Raw genomic sequence first — 12,530 nt, forward strand, 5'->3', positions numbered from 1 at the left:
AAGGGGTTGGCGGTAGAAATAGGTAAGATGGCAGTAATTCCTTGGACGAACTCTTTTACCAGGAGTTGTAATACTACTATGACTAATTATTTATAATGTACATACATAGGGCGCACTATAAGTTTCCGGAACTGGCCACTTACATAAACAATATTTAAAAAGTAATTACAACATTTGAAAATTGAACTCTTTGGCTGTAGAATACAGTTTAATTCATATAACTGTCACCTGTTTTTACATGGTGGCGTCATTTTAGAAATTGGTTGTCTACATCACCATGGATTTAAGTCGTGAAAATTTTCGTAGTATGATATTCTACGACCTTAAGTGTAATGTAACAGATCAGCGGAGCTTCGCTCGGCTTCAAACTGCTTTTGGCGATGAAGCACCATGCAAGATGACTATTTATAACTTTTTTGCAGAATTCAAACGCGGTCGTGTGAATCTCAGTGACGAATTTCGTGATGGTCGCCCGTCCATTGCTATGAACAACAAAAACATCGATGCGCTGATCTTTGCGCCGTATGATCAAAACAGACAGGCATGTGACATACCATGAAATTCGGGCATCTTTAGGCATAGGCATGAGTCAAATACAATCGATACTACACAAACATTTGGGTGTGAAAAAGCTGTGCTCTCGGTGGATCCCACACAATTTGACTGAGGCTCAAAAAACGGATCGTGTCACTTGGTGCAATGCCATGCTTACCAGATTCAACGAAAGGGCGTCAAGTTTGGTGTGGGTCATAGTAACAGGTGACGAAACATGGATTTATAGTTACGATCCCAAAACAAAGCAGCAATCGAGCGTATGGGTCTTTCAAGATGAGCCGAAACCAATCAAAGTGGCGAGCGTGCAAAGTGCCTCTAAGCGGATGATTACTTCTTTTATTATTAAAACTGGACACGTGGCTACTGTTGCTTTGGAGAAGCGTTGTACCGTGAATAGTGATTGGTAGACGATCATTTGTTTGCCGGAAGTTATTGACAAACTCCGTTAAAATAACCGTTAACGCCGTATCATCTTGCACCACGATAATGCCAATTCTCACACGGCCAGACAGACAAATGAATTTTTGATGGTGAACAACGTTAACCTTATGAGCCATCCCGCGTACAGTCCCGACCTGGCACCTTGTGACTTTTATTTATTTCCAAAAATTAAGAACCAGTTACGCGGTCAACGATTTTCATCGCCAGAAGAGGCTGTCGAAGAGAATGAATAATATGTTTCAGAGATTGTCACAGAGGAGTGGCATAAATGTTTTCAAAATTGGTTCATTCGTATGAAAAAATTCATTAACGCTAGCGGAGAATATTTTGAGAAACAATAAATTCATTTCTGACCATTTAGAGTCTTTTTTTCTTATTCATTCCGGAAACTTATAGTGCGCCTCACATATTAGGTTCTATTGATAATACTATTGTCATTTAAGTCTTATATAGGGTTATTTTTTAAATACCACCAACCTCGCAGGTCTATATTACTAATATCATAAAGATAGATAGATAAAGAACAATTCTGCCATCCTCATCATCTTATGCCAAAAAGCACACGTGTCCATACACAATGCTTTGCTGGTTCTTACAGTGACGTTTGGTAGTGAGTGTTGGGTATGACCAGGTATGACAGAAGAAGCATGAAAGTAGAATTAAAGTAGTGGAGATGAGATCTTTGAGGAAAATTTGTGGAACAAAGTTGAGTGTAGAGTGAAGACTACAATAATACGTGAAAGACGTGGCTTGAAAGAAGATGTAGTGACTAGAATAGAGAAACGGATGTTGAGATGGTTTGGGCATGTAGAGCGGATGGATGTATTACTAAACCAAGAGGAATTACCAAACCAATTTAAGATGCGAATGTGGATGGAAGGATTTTAAGAGGACGTCCCAGAAGGACTTACATTGACCAGATCAGTGATGTCCTCAAAAAGGCTGGGATCCGAAGTGACAAGAATAAAAGAAGTTGTATAAAAAGGGTAGTTGACGTATGTGAGGCTTGAGAATTGTGTCAGGATAGAGCAAAGGGGCGTTGCGTGGTCTCCGCCTACCCCTCCTGTGGGACAAGGGCGTGAGCTTATTTATGTTTGTGTTTCTTCCATGACTTTTAAAAATTCAACAGATTTCATAGATCGCTATAAACGGTAACTCTGTGCAGGACGGGGGTGGGAATCGTCGAGGACGTTTGCACGTTCGAACTTGTTCCACCAAGGACCCAAAAAGTGTCAGATAGTACAACAAAAACTTAAACGTTCATTTTCGGTAAATTTATTAGGCTTTGTCAAATGTCATGGAATAAAAGGTGTGTTGTTTATGATGTTAGTAATATATTCCCGCGAGGTTGTTAGTGTTTTAAAAATAACCATGTATTGTTTCCTTATAAGTGGGCTAGAGCATTGGAATTCTCACGTACGGCGTTGGTATTTCAATCAAGAGGTCGACGGTTTAAATCCCTATGCCACCATAGGGATACATACCTTTGGCTTTGATGTTCAGGTTTGTGAACGTTTGGTAGCAATATTTCTCGCTGAGACAAAACAATGTGACGCTTGCATGTCGAAAAAAGGATCACAACCTTTTGAAAACATGTGAAGTCCCCAAATCGGGATGGTAGAGCGTCGCGAATTTAACTATGGCCTAAAACCTTTCCCGTCACTTGATATTATAAAAAAATGTATAAGTTGATAATGATGCTGAGACTTGTTTCTGATTCCCATGACACTTGGTAAAAGTGCAATATGATAGTGTAATGTTTTATTGTCAAGAATATTTACTAACAATGTCCAAAGAGCTATACACTTATAGAATGAAGATTTAGACTTACCTACTTACCTTTTTGTCTGAATTCAGTTAGGCATATTTTCTCTTCCAAAGTACAGTCATCAAAACATACCGAAACTCTGATTCTTCGAATGTATTAGCGTCATATAAGGCCCTGTACTCTCGTTCTTCATGCGACATACCTACGTCCAAAACAATTACTGTCAAATAATTAATACTCGATCAAATTTAAGATATACGTATACTTATATCAAACAAGCGTATGGAAAAGTTCGTAATGTCCGTTGGTTCGTTCTGTCGCTTAGTTAGCACGATTTGCTGGAAGACGCTGGTTCGAATTCAGCCGGATGGAAAGAATTTTTTCTTAGTGTTAGATCTTTGTATTAATAATTATAACAGACTAGTGGAGTTATTTAACAAACATAATAGATTTAAAATATCATGGTGCTCGAACATCGTGACATTCCATAAACTCAAAAATGAACATTTTATAGTTCTGTTCGACGTTGCGACGGCAGAATTGTCCCAAAAAACGAGACAGGGAGAGAAATAGAATAAAAACTAAATGATAATATAAATTAAGCTGTTATTAAAGTAAGCTGATATTTAAGACAACCTCGATGGCCCAACGGTTTGCCCTCACTTCAGCACGTACAGTGGTAGATTCTCTCCTAAAGCACGCCCTTCTGGCGGAAGTCTCCAGTAGCGCCCTGAGTCGAGGTCCGTGCCCATTTGGGCGCCCCCAGGCCCGCTACTTAGCTTTAAGTTTATTTTAGGGGTTATGAGCCTTCAGCTCGCCCTTTTTCTCCGGTGGCGCAGCAGGCCATCAGCGGCCAACTGCAAAATATCCTTCAAAAAAAAAAACCAACGGTTTGTACTATGGATGCTGGACGTGGCGGGCTCAGGTTTGATTCCCGGAAGGATCAATTTGCAAAAAATGAAGTTTTCTAAATTGCTTCTGTGGAGTAATTTCACAAAAATAATTGAATATCATGGTGGTGAAACATCCTGGCCTTAAAAATTATTACAAATGATTTCTAAAACACCTGAACTAGAATTTCTCTAAATCTCCAGTAATGAACACCAAAAATCCACTAGTTAAATCACTGACACTTTACCAATACAAACAAACGTGTTACCTACTATGATAGAGAATTTTGTCCTACCTAAATCTTATTAGACATGAATTCAAAAAAGATGTCGAACAATGGTACTTGTCGGTCACTGGTGCCACCACCATAACTACTGAATTCCACGTTATCATCCCATTATCCCTTCAACAAAGGACTGTTCCATGAACGCTAGGTTACCAAATCAACCTTCTGCCAAGAACTAACACGAGAGACAGAAATTACTCAAATTATTGTCAATCTTTACTTCTTCACCTTGCAGTTACAATGTGACCTTTTTTAAATAACTAATCAAGGGCTCAACAAATTGGTGTAACAACCGCTATGATGCACATATAATACGATCCAGTCACGAGATACGACAATTTTGTACTGATGTTATGGATATATCATTTCATATCGTTATGAGAAATGACAGTTTAAAAAAGAAAATACTTTTGGTCTTGCCCTGAGTTGAGGGACTGGGAACCAAATACATCTCAAAACACTAGCACTTCTGCAAAATATTGTATTATACTTTTTTTGCAGCCATCATGAGAAAGAGATGGGCAGCGGTAACAGCATCGTGAATATTATCGCTGGCAGGGTCCAGGGTTCATTTTTGAACATTGGACCAAACTTCATGTGTACCCTAAGCCCAGCACATATTTATAAGTTTGTAATTACTAACATTAGTGTGTAAGTTTTTCTTTGTTATACTAACCAATAAGGAGGAATAATCCGAAATAAAGTATTTTGGATTTGAATTTTTACAATTAGAATGAATGACATTATTGAAAAATCTAAAGTTCTTAATCGTGTCCGAGTTAGGGCGCGTTTCCATTATGTCGTAACGTTTTATTTATCATGACTCTTTGTCGTGACTGTATCGTCGACGTTTATTTTATCGTTGAACGACTGTCGTGTCTAGATCGCGACGACAATTTATCGGTTCACGGCAGCTGCCTTGTCGTTTGCACGACAGAAACGTTAGAAGCTGCGATTATCTGTAGTCACATTTTTGTCGTGACGTTTTATTTATCATTGCAGCACTTCCCATTGTCACGACAGTATGTCGTCGTAACTCAAAAGAGTCGTGAACGACAGTTAATCGTGTTGAACTATATGTGAGCAACTTCATTTTTTAAATATACAAGTCGCGACACTTTAAACTGCATGACTATCTGTCGTCACGACGTAATGAGAACGTGCCGTTAGCTCAGAAAAACAATGGATAACGAGTTTTACCTACCTGCTTAGCAAACCCATCTGATGAGCTGTCTCCAAAATTATGCTTCGAAAACGCCATCAACGTTTAAAAATCCTATTTAACAGTAAAGCTCCCTGTGCAAGAGATCGTCCAGGGAAATACTGCCACCATATCTATTGCTGCCGCCAAGCAGTGTTGTGAGCATTACTGCGTTCCGAGGGCAAGGGTGCTGGTGAAATTACAGGCACTGGGGCTTGTCAACTTGTCTCCGGGTAACTTAAGTAACGTACTTGGTGGCACTATAACTGTTATGGTTAAGCACATTGTTTACCACAATGCTTATGGACTACTCAACGAGCTACTCTATTACATTATACGTACATTAGTACTGGAGGCCCATGTAATACAATCCTCACAGGCATGTCTGAATAATGCATGCACTAACTTACTAATAAGTCTTCAATCTAAGTATTAACTATTCGGCGACGAGTCTTTTGTAGGATTGAAGCTTTCAAAACGTCCAGAACTAAAACTTAATACGGAACATTCCGTCCTTATATCGTGGATATTTACCTACCACCCATTCGGTCAAAAGAATTGAATACACTACCGTCACTAGTTTCTCGAAAACAGCAATTTGCTGTGGGGCTGTTTCAAACTGGATCGCTTAAAGGTAAAAATATCAGATGAAATAGTGACCAAGCGCGTCATTTTTCATGAAGTTACTTGCATGGCTTATCTATCTACTTAAAATGCCCACCCTTCGTATACAGGCTGTTCCAGGGTTATGCGGCACCCAGGGAAAGTACTTTAAATATTTTGCTTCATGGAGACGAATTTTATTTCAATAATTAATATTATTCGCCTTATCTGGGAATCGAACCCACCATGTGTGATAGACACCTGTATTTTTTTATGATGCGTATCGAAAGGATCAATTCCTTTTAAGTAACTATAAAATATTTACAATATTTAAAACACAGTCACCAGCACATCGAGCTATAACACTTTTATGCGAATATCGCCTCCAGTGCAATGAACAAAATTATCCGTCAAGGTGTAGCATGATATGCTGCCGTCTCTGCTTTGCCTCCGTGTCCCATAAACGTGAGACGACCTTATAATATTGTTTCCAATGTTCTATCAGTGTTCTAACATAATGTTATTAAAACAACACTCGTAAAGGTAACAAAAAAACATAAAATTTGACTTCACACATTTATTGTATTTTTGTCTAATAAAAATACTATATCATAAAGAGGATATCTACAGCAATTGACAGTCTTGCTGGTTGTACACACTCCATAGTGCATATCATAAAGATCCTTAATGCTTTTGGTGCACTGTCGAACCACAGTTTACAACGGCAGTAATAATTTTACCTACAAAAGCGTGAACATATTTAAAGCATAAGCGCAACATGACAAATTATTTGTTATCCTTTACATTCGTACTTCCCCGTGTCATTTTATTATATGTCACCGTCACATCATGTACTACATACATGTCGGTCAACAAATGAGCGCATGTTACTCGATGGAACAGATAGTTCTTTGTTATCTACACCTTTACGTAACTTAGTCCTAATTGACCAATATGTACGGTATATAATGTCCCGCTTTAATTCACTGCTTTTCTAACATATAGGATGACCACAAAAGTAAAACCACTATTGCCGTTGTCAACAGAAAGTTTCACTTTTTTTTTACGGATATCATTTTCTAACAGAACCTATTTTAAACCTTAATTTACAGCCCTATAAAACCTACTTTTGAAGAAATTACTACATGCGGAAATAACACCATTCAATGGACATTTCTCATTGCACTGTGGAACCAGAAAATCTGCAAATTTCACACTAGCAATGGGGAAACATTAAGAAATAAACATGAAAGAGAGAAAATATAGTGTATTTGATATTATATAAGCAATAGTTTCGTAGTTATAGAGCTACCATACATATAAATAAAAGTAAGTAGAGAATAAATAATTCGATTTGCCCCATTCAGTGTACAATTTTTCAATTTTCACAAACAGATATTTTATCAGAGTAAATTTTTAAGTACTAAAGTGATCCAGGCGCATTAATATAGCTTCAAGTAGTTATAAGTGTGGTTTGTTTCGTCAACGAACACCGTACCAACTCATGGAAGTTCAATCCATCTTGGTCTAATTTTACAACATCAATAAATTTTCGCATGGTACAATTAATAAGTAGGTTATTCGAAATTATAAAACTAAATTGCATACAAAAGGTATATCTTAAGACTCGAGAACATTGTCAGCGTGATCACAATCTCTCGATTGGAAAGAACTGAGCTTTATAACAATAAAATACATTAAGACTTCAACAAGATGTGACTCTTTGACCATTCTCACATTGGCGTTCCGGTGCGGCATTAACTTTTCAATATGAGAAATATTAACAGTTTCGAAGAGACGGCCCCAGTTAGTCTAGAAAGAAACCTTTCGGCTTGACATAACCCTACCAACCATCTTGGTTATACAAGCCAACTCCCGTACAGCGCAAATTTTTTTCGAGTTACATTTTAAGCTTATTTTGTACTTGACATTACAATTTTGTCTATGTTTTATCACATTGAAATTCTTGACTTGAATAACTCCGAAGCTTGGGTTTCAGAAGAAACGATAGCTGCACGCCGTGCTTGCTCGAAATTCTTTCCTACATACTATCTACAATTTCTTGTCCAGTCCCAGTGAACACTTCTCACCTATCTACATAGGCGCACACTTTTCATTAAAAAATAGTCAAAATAATCTTCATAAATATATGCCGTGCCGGTGTCGACCAATGTGAAAACGGCCATGTTCACGGGAATAAAATTGTTCATCACACAAAGCTCGCAGCACAAATGCATGTATCGGATGTTTCAAGTGTACTACTTATTCTATGTTATTTTATTATGTACATGAACTAATTAACTGTCTAAATGATAAACTCATTTGCAACATTCACTTTTAAGGTAGCAACACATCAGGTGGAAATCGCAATGGATTTTTAGTGCATAGTCGACTAATACCTGTATTTGTAATGTTACAATCGAGTTGGTGCAACACTAACTCGTGTCGCAATCGACTTGTCCCGCACTGTTTCTTTCATTTGACATATTTCGTCCCGCGCTTCTAATAAAGCCTGTCGCTAACAAGTTCAAGTGAACTGTTCAAGATCCACCGATTTTTCCAGTATGTCGCTACGCTTAATAGGAATGGATATAAAATAAATTACAGAACTAAACTGAATGTGTACTTTGTCGTATTAGGCATAACTATGATAAAGAGAGAATTCATAGCCGTTTGAATCTCCAGTCCGCATGCACGTGAAATATATAAGATTGCACCACCAATGATGTAGACGCCCGTGTAGATGTTAGTCGCTGTACAAAACATACGCTAATTTTAAGCATTCGATTGAGTGCCTCTACAACAGAACCATAAACTTTTCTGTGATGGCGCTAAAATAACTCTGCGCTGAAAAACATACTACATATGTATATCACAGAAGTTAGCGGCTCTGTACGCGTAAGCGAAATAGCTAAAGACACTCCACACTCTCTAATAAGTCTATTATTAAAAAAAAAGTTCCCAACATCCACACAGACTCGAGTGATTTCGCAACTAAAAACGAGAGTAACCTACATTAAAAATAATCTGTGTATTATTTTTTTATTTCTATAATTTGTCTTATACTAACAGAGTGAAACCATCTACAGAACTACACACAGCATACACAGTATGTACAATTGGAACTATATACACTCGTAACATGGCAAAGGTTTTAAAGGAGCGTCACTTCGCCATATTGAAAACACGCATGAGCATTTCACTCTTCAAACATCAATTATGAAAAAATAAAACTTATTTCCTTCGTTTAGGTACTATGATTCTCTTGGATTTTACATTTATCCTACACGTGACAAAAATGCAAAGAGAAGAGAAGCGTGAAATTATATCCATCTCTTTCCTTCGCATAGATCCATATATATGAATAACAACAACGGCAATATAAGGCAAATTCTGATGCATGCTCGCTACACACTGTGACCTGGCAGACTCTGGTAACTAACGATTCTTATTGTCCAAAAAGTGAAGGGTTTGTACCCGATTGTTAGCTACACATTTAATCATACAGGTCAGATATTTTTAAATATTGAAAAATATTTTTTTAATAGGTATAGAATTTTATTGTGCGTTTTTGTCACAGTACACTAGAATGAACTACGTTCAAAACTATAAGTTTACATGAACAATCATTTTATTTCAACAGCTTATTCAAGGCCCGTGGAGGTGTAACTGCGACCAAAGATTTCATCCGTTGTGGCCACCGCTAAGTACATACATACTGGAACCAAGTCCAACAGAAGTAATAAACTTTAGGATTAATTTAGCTCCCATTTTTCGTTTGGGGTAGATCTGCCCAGGACAGAGTTTCGTATGTCCACTACAAGACTTCATGGCAGAATAGTTTACTAGAACATGTGATTATTTAATCCACGACGTCCTGCAAAAGCCCTGCTCAGCATTTGGATGCTATTCCTGTCCAATGCCAGACCTCTACAGCGTTCGATCCGAGGGCCTTTGAGTGTTCAAGGTCTAGGTGTTCTATGTTGATCTCGCACTGATTGGTGCTACCCTACTACTAGACGTTAACCAGGGCATTACTTTTAATTACACTTCATAAAAACCACCAAATACTGAGATGGTGTAAAGCGTATCCGAAGTTAAATAATAAGTGTTAATAAACTGATTGCTCACGTCATAAACTAGGTAAAGTACTTCGCTTTGAAATCTATTCAATTAATTATAATGGTACAATAAGTAGTAGGGCACGGTATACATATAGATAACACCTAGAAAAAGCGAGACAACAGCGTTTTTTTCAGTTTATACAACATATACTTCCTACCGCTTTAATGATTTCAATGCAAGATGACTCTCAAAGGTCTTGAATAATCCCTAAACGAAAGTGGGAAATCTTGCTTATCCAGACTTCGTAGACCTCAGACTTACAAATTTCTTCATATTAAAACTGTACAAAAAAGCGCTGTTTCGAACCGCCTTGTCCGTGTGATCTCTAAGTTTGCCTTTACCCAGCCTGAAGCGTGATTCTAATTCATCTGATATGTAGGAGTGACATGATGACTGTGTGAAGCCACTTACGTCATAAAACACGCAATTTACTGAAAATAGCACTTTGCTGTATCTACCGTCTTAACTATACACCATGTCACAAAAATATTATTATTTTACACAGATGTATATTCATATACTCATCATAAATATATTCATTTGTACATGACGTGTGTGATTTTTTTAATTATTATTATTTTTTAAACTATTTACAAATGAACAACGTTCAAATCTCCCACTTCTGTACAGGACACAATCGTTTTATATCTACTTTAGTGAATTAAAAGTATTCAGGGCTGTAAAACCTAATAAAAAATAATAACTAAGTACTAAAAATGTGGTTTATGAAAACTAAACTAGTGTTTCTATTAACAATATTATTAAAAATGACACTAAGCGAGTTTCGGCTTTCGAGACACATCATGAGTTAATGGCCGATAAACATCGGTATCTTAAACGGTACCATCTCAAGGGTTCATGGCCTTGCACTTGACAGAGTTACACTTAATAACGATCTTGAATCGCTGTTTAAATAATCTTTAGATCCTCCAAGATCTAACGTCTTAAGACCGGCATTCAACGTTTATTACTTTTCATATATACTGTCCCTGTCTATTTGAAAATTACAAAACAAATGGGTAACTGACTGTTTAAAGATTGTGTTAACTGGATATGACTTCCCATATAAAGTATGTTCTCGGTCATAAAGTATATGAAAAGTGTATTATAAATAATTTTCGATAATCTTGAAATGGAAAAGTTACACACTTTATTCAGTTCTGGAAAGTTCTACATTGTTATAAGATTATGCCTTTGTTACCCCAGATGAGCAATATAAAAATGAATATTTGTTTGTATATCTGTTATGTATGCATTCCATAATTATTAATCCGCTTGCGCTATGAAACTTTCGTGAAAACCATGGGCCCAACAACGAAAAGTTTCATTTCGTTGTTGTGTCCATGCCTAGTTTCTAAAGTGTCAGGTGAAGCAGTTGTTTTAACAAATGTGTCTACAGCCGAAAAGGTGGTTCTTTTGCAGGGCAATGCCAATGAAAAAAAAATTGTTTTTTTTTTCAGTGGCATTGCACCGCCGGGCTCGAGTAAGTTCTCTTATAAAATAGAAGCGGTCAAGTGAATAAAGAGCCAAAGAACCATCTTTAAAAAATTATTCAATTGTGATTTACAGTACCAAGTTTAGTTTCCAAAACGCCACAAACTAACATAAATTGAAGAGAATATTCAATACATTAGTGAGGCGAATAAAGACACAGTAAAAAAGAGTTTGTTCTAAAACGTTATTTTGATTTAAAAAAAAAAATTAAATTGACATAGGTGAGAAACGTTTGCGCGGGAATAAAAAATATTACAGGATATTATTTAGGAACAGATTTTTCTAAGTCCCATGCAACATAAATTACCTGGAATGAAACTAGGAAATCCCCTGTAGATAACGAATTTAACATCGGGCACACTATTCAGAACATTACATAGAATTTAAATAAGTTAGTTTCCCAGATTAATCTTACTACTCACCTAGCGACCACAGGCCACTGCGGTCTTCATAATGGCGTTGTTATATCAAAAACAAATTCTAAATATTATTTATAGTTTAACAAATGCATAACGGTTATTTATTATACACTAGAAAAATAACAGTGACTCCGACGTTCTTTATTCGCTCTCTATATGCCGTGTGAATGAAACCGTGTTTTATAATAATAACGTACAACGCGAGATTATTTAATTATTTATCTATCCATTTGGTATGTAAATACTGTCCTGAATGTTAAATATAAAATAACCAGTTGTACTCTACATTTTACTACGATGTCACAAAAATGAAACTTGGGAACGCTATTTGCGGAGGTTATCGTCTACTTATGCTGGCATTAAATATTACAAATGCAATCAAAATGTAGAGGAAATACGATTTAAATTACTTTGAAGAAGCGTTATTATAGAGTTATTCAAAGAATGACATTGTTGACATATTTACTAGCTAACAGTTCCGTTTATTCCGTCTGTTTTTCAGTTGATTATCGTGAAAATAATAAAGCTATCCACTGCATATTACCCACTATTCTAACCTAAGTTACACTAAAAATAATCTAGGATTATCCCTGACAGTTCATTAAAATCTACACAATATAACCTTGTAACGACGTGCACTAATTTACGTATTTCATAAACAATTTTATGAATCTCACTTTTAAATGAACAGTCTTTGTTTAAATAAATATATTACATTAAAGTAAAAATACCACCAAATCAATGTTA

Source organism: Hyposmocoma kahamanoa, unplaced genomic scaffold (assembly GCF_003589595.1).
Source record: "Hyposmocoma kahamanoa isolate Upper Pololo Valley unplaced genomic scaffold, ASM358959v1 66, whole genome shotgun sequence".
Lineage (NCBI taxonomy): Eukaryota > Metazoa > Arthropoda > Insecta > Lepidoptera > Cosmopterigidae > Hyposmocoma > Hyposmocoma kahamanoa.